Source organism: Neophocaena asiaeorientalis, unplaced genomic scaffold (assembly GCF_003031525.2).
Source record: "Neophocaena asiaeorientalis asiaeorientalis breed wild unplaced genomic scaffold, Neophocaena_asiaeorientalis_V1.1 scaffold1, whole genome shotgun sequence".
Lineage (NCBI taxonomy): Eukaryota > Metazoa > Chordata > Mammalia > Artiodactyla > Phocoenidae > Neophocaena > Neophocaena asiaeorientalis.
The window spans coordinates 5,292,973-5,298,630 of record NW_020171981.1 but is presented as its reverse complement, the minus strand read 5'-3'; positions in this window follow the sequence as shown (position 1 = coordinate 5,298,630).

Here is a 5,658-nt window from a genome sequence, read left to right as displayed (position 1 = left end):
GTTTGATGGGAGAGACACAGTTGTTGTCCGGAAGCTCTCAGTCTTATGGGGGAGTCAGAACCCTCCAATACACAGGCTCTAAGACAAAGGACAAAGAAGATTCAAACTCTCACTCCCTAGGCTGGGAGGAGAGTGATGTTCTGAGTCTGACGTAGAATCAGAGACGGCTTCTGGGAGGGGCTACGGGGACTTGGTGCAGGTTGGGAGGGAGAGCGAGTCCTGGAGGCTGGACAACTGGGAGGACTGGGGTGGGACAAATGCAGGAGGTGAGGTGGCATGATCCTCATGTGAGATGATGAGGGGGACTTGGGCTGGAACCTGTCCACGTGGCAGGGGAACTCTGTGGATAGGAAGTCCCCTCTGGTATCTACCTGGTGTCCCTCCTGCTGCAGCCTGCATATAGCACCCGAGGCTGGTTGCCCAGGAAGGAGCTCAGAGGCTGGACCTCACCCCCTTCCCCTGCTCTAGCCTGGGGAGCCAACACTCCAACCGTACTCCCGGCCAGCTTGCCCAGCCTTCAGGCTCTCCTGCCCCCACATGCCCCTGCCAGGCTCTTACCAGCTATGGCTGAAGCCATGAGAGCTTCCCTCCATCCCTGCCCTCCTGGCCCTCTGCCTTGGAAGCTCCTTCTAGCTCCTGTGACTGGCTCACTCAACAGAACCTATCCCTCCACTCTTCTGACCCTGGCCTGAAACTGTCCCCTTTAGGGGTGTTTGGGCCACCCTCCTAGAGGAATTGAGAAGAGCGTCAGACTAAGGAGTCAGGGGGCCGGGCTTTAGGGGACTCACTGGGCAAGGCCTTTAGCCTCAGTTTCTCCATCTGCAAAATGGAGCTAATGGCGCCTGCCCTGCTGGGTTCCCAGTGTGGGTGGAGAAGGCACCAGTGAGCTCATGGGTGTGAAGGCCCTGGTGAGCTGTAAATAATCCAGTGCTTGTGGGAGGAAGGGAGGAAGGGAAGCTGTGTTATTCCAGCTGGGCCTGGCTGCCCGCATGGAGGGCTTGGTCAGTGAGGGTCTGGGGACTGTGAGGGTCTCTTGCCAAGTACTGGAAACCAGGGAATTCAAGCCCAGCACCCCAATGAGAGCTGGGGGTAAGTAAGTCTCCGCAAAGGCCACATCTGGGACAAGTGCTGGGGTGACAGCAGCAGGGACTGTGATATGAGAGCTTTGGGCAAGTCACTTGGACCAGTGACTCTGGAGAAACTGCTTTTGGGAAGATGGGCGAGAAACCTGAGGTCACCGGTGATATCACTCTCAGCCTCCCTGACATCCCTGCCTCTGCGGGGAGGGGACGGAGACGCCATCTTCTCTGCACCTCCATCCTTAAGCTCTGGGGACAGGAGGCTGAGTATGTTAGCTAGCAGGGATGCAGGAGATTAGCTGTGGCTTTTTCTGATAAGGAAAATTCTCGAGCTGCAGCCAGCTTTTCAGGAGGGTCTTGCTGTACCTTTCTCTAGTCTATCAGAGAGATGTTTCAGACCCTCCTCTTCCAAAGGCAAACCAGGGCCTTCCCCCAGGTACCCTTGTTCCCTCCAACCCATCTGCCTGCTCTGTTCTTCTCCAGACTCACCTGGTCCTTCCCCCTCTGAACCTTTGAGCAGGCTACCCTCCCCCTTGGGAATGTCCTCCTCCAGAAAACAACCTTCTCAGCCTCAGATCAAGTCCTGCCCTTGTCAGTTTCTAGCCAGGTGACCCTGGTCGAGTCACCAAACCAATTTGAACCTCAGTCTTGCCACCTGTAAAATGGGGCTAATACTATCTCCCAGGGTGGTGAGAATGAAAAGGTAACACATAAAGCACTGAGCCAAGTTCCTGTCCCTGGTGAGAAGCTCAGCACTTCCACCTTTCCCAGAATCCCTCCCAGCACCTCAGTTTGCTTTATACTGACTTGCCTTATTTATTGCTTTGTAGCAAATCAAAAGACAGACGTTTCCTGAGCACTTACTATATGTTTAGCACCATAGCGCGCTCGGTTGGGGAGGGATCCAGGAAGGGTTCTCTGCCCACCTGGAAACAGTTGCCAGCCTGAGTGGGCAGCTGACATCCAAAGACGTGGAGTGTCCAACCACTCCGACAGTGCAGCTATCACGAGGCTAAGGGAGTAGCAGGCGTGTGCAGGAGACAGAGAATGGTCAGAGCAGGAGTGGTTCTGGGGACTTCCTGGAGAAGGAGGTCCGGCGGGACAAGTACAGTAGACAGAGAGCGCAGCAGAAAGGTGATCATGGTGTACTCACTGGGGACACAGGAGTAAAGAGAGAGTGTGGGAAATCTTGGGAGTGAAGGCTGAATGAAGAAGGTCATGCCAGAAGCTGGAGACCCTTAAGAGCCAACTCTTAACGTAGAGGAACTTAGATCAGACAGAGTAGGAAACAGGGAGCAACAGCAGGGGAGTTCTTGAGCAGGGGAGGAAGGTTAGAAGGTAAGGAGTGGGCCTCCCGTTTATTAAGCATCAGCTGTCTTCCAGATTGTTGCTAGGTGCTTATTGTCTGTTTTCTTACTTAATCCCCAAGCAAGCTGGTGAGATATACATTGTTATCCCCATTTTATAGACAGGGAAACTGAGACTTGGAGAAGTTAAGCAACTTCCTCAAGGTCATAGAATTAAGGAGAAAGTGAGACAACTGAAGTCTGCCTAACTCTAGAGTCCGTGTGCTTCCTAGCCAAACCCAGTTTCCCCCAAAGAGGATGGGGGCCAGAACTGGGCAGGGTCCTTCTTCCTTTCCCTGCCCCCACCAAGCCCCTGGTGGAGTTTGTCTCAGAGACCGGGAGCGTTTGGGGCAAGTGTAGGTGAAGCTGCCTTGGCAGATTGATTTTCCAGCTGCTTATAGGGTGCAGAGGACATGGGACCACTGGTCTCTGGTCACCACATAAGGAGGAGGAGTCTGGAGGGCCAGGGGTGAGTGAGAGGCAGCGGTCAGAGGTGACTCTGGGTGTTTGGGCCTGCTTCCCTGGGAGAAGCGGGAGGTTGTTGACAGAACTGGGGAAGCCAGAGCGAGTTGCAGGAAGGATGAGGAGTCGGGTGTGGAACATGCTGAGCCTGATGTACTGGGTGAAGCAGAAACAGCCCCAGCTTTGGAGACCCAGGCTCAGAGCTCAGTGCAGAGGCCTGACCTTGAGGAATTTACAAGCACTGTTTTCTGTCCCCTCCAGACTGGGGATGCCCAGGGAGTAGGAACTGTGGGACCTCTTTCCTTGGTCTCCCCACTGGTCCTCGGAGTGGGGTCTGGGAGTCATTCTAGGAAGGCACCGAGTGGCAGCTCCACTTACCTTGTCCCCTCCTCCCTCAGCCCTTGATGTGCCCTTTGAGGCCTGGGAGCCAAAGGACCAGCTCCCTCCGCTACAGTCCTACACGGCCCACTACCCTGGTCCTTGCTTGTACTGAGCCCGCCAGCACTTGGGTTATCTCTATGTGTGTCTCTCTCTCCCCAGGTCACTCATTTCATTCAATAGATATCTCCTGAGTACCCACTCTGTCAGGCCTTGTGCTGGACCTTAAGGACACAGCCATCCTCAGAAAGCTTACATTCTAGTGGGGGAGACAGACAATAACCAAGATATTAAAGAGAAATTCATTTCAGGTAGTCATCGTGCTGTGAGGAAGAATAAAGCCGAGTTGTGGAGATAGAGGAAACCGGGCTGCCAGGAGACACAGGGGCACTATCTTAAATTAGATCATCTAGGAAGGCCTCTAGGAAGAGGTTTTTGTTTTGATACTTTTTTTTTAAAGTTTTCTTTTATTTATTTATTTATTCTTTGGCCGTGTTGGGTCTTTGTTGCTGCGCGCAGACTTTCTCTAGTTGCAGCGAGCAGGGGCTACTCTTCATTGCTTCTCATCGCGGTGGCTTCTCTTGTTGCGGAGCATGGGCTCTGGGTGCACGGGCTTCAGTAGTTGTGGCTCGTGGGCTCAGTAGTTGTGGCACACGGGCTCAGTAGTTGTGGCTCAAGAGCTTATTTGCTCCACGGCATGTGGGATCTTCCTGGGGCAGGGCTTGAACCCGTGTCCCATGCATTGGCAGGAGGATTCCTTTTTTTTTTTTTTTTGCGGTACAAGGGCCTCTCACCGCTGCGGCCTCTCCCGTTGCGGAGCGCAGGCTCCGGACGCGCAGGCCCAGAGGCCATGGCTCACGGGATCCTCCCGGACCGGGGCACGAACCCGCATCCCCCGCATCGGCAGGCGGACTCCCAACCACTGCGCCACCAGGGAAGTCCCTAGGAAGAGGTCTTTTGAGCTCCGAATGACAAAAATAAAGAAAGGTGTAGGGAAGAGCATTCTAGTTGGAAGGAATGGCTAGTGCAAAGGCTCTGAGGCACAGGTGGGAAGTATACCTGAGGCAGGTGTTTCTGTATGAGAAACAGCAAGAAGGCTGGTAACCCTGGAATGGAATGAATGAGGGGAAAGGGGAAGATGAAGCTCAGGAGGTGAGAAGGGTCCAGGTGGGGTAGGCCTTGTAGAAATTCCATATTATTTTGAACGAGATGAGAGGTCCTTGGAGGGTTTGAAGCAGGGAAAGGAGGCGCTCTGATCTGTGTTGATAAAGATCCCTTTGGCTGAGCGGGTGAGTGCTGAGATCAGTCAGGGCCATTTCTCATCCTTCCCCTCCAGGATCTCGATGCCCCATAGCCCCCAGACACCTCTGCGTATCTGGACACAGGTCCCAGGGAACATTCCAGAGGCGCTGCTTTCATGTATTGCCTCATAATGAAAAAAGTTCTAGGAAAGATTTTGGGAGACCCCAAGGGAGTGACTATCATAGAAGAACTGCCGCATTTGCCCTTTGGGGGTCCTTTTGTCCCCAGCCTGTATGAGGGTGCCTCTGGGTCAGGGGCTCCATGAGGAGGGGGGCTCCTGATCAGGGCCCACACTGACGCCCAGACAGAAATCTCAGGTCTGGACAAATTGAGTGAGGAGAGAAGGGAGGTGGGTGGTGGAACAAGTGGCCCAGCTAGTGGCCTTTGCCCTCTGCTCCCCCCTCAGATCCTGCTGGAGCCCCTGGCTGCCCAACCAAGGGGGGATGGCCTCTGTCTGGGTGGGGCCTGTGGCATCTGGTGGCCTCCTGGGGATTAGCCCTGGGAATGGACGCCCAGCAGAATTGGGAAGGGACTGAGTCAGATCCGGAGAGCAGCGTGGGGTTGCCCGGCTGAGGTCACAGTCTGGTGGCTGGAGGTGGCTTCCAACCCAAGTCCTCCACCCCCAGCCGGTGCTTGTCCCGAGGGCCCTCCGACGTGCACCAGGCGCCTTCCTGACCTCAGTGTAGCACTCCTGGGACGCAAAAAGCTCAGAGCCAAGACCAGGCCGTGGCTGGGCTCCAATCTCCGTCCCACTGTGGGCCCAAATTGACAGAGGCATGACCCTGCCCACAAGGAGTCCCCAGACACAGGAGAGCGGCGTAACCCTGCCCTCACAGAGCCCCCAGATTCAGGGGAGAGGCACAGCCTTGCCGTCAAGAGCCCCCGGTCTGAGAGAAGACCAAAAACCCACTTAAAGAACACAAAGGAAACTCCCCAACTGGATCAGGATGAGTGGAGGCAAGAAGACACACAGGTGGCCAAGAAGCCCATGAAAAGCTGCTCAACATCACTAATTATTAGAGAAATGCAAATCAAAACTGCAGTGAGGTATCACCTCACACCAGTTAGAATGGGCTTCATCAGAAAATCTA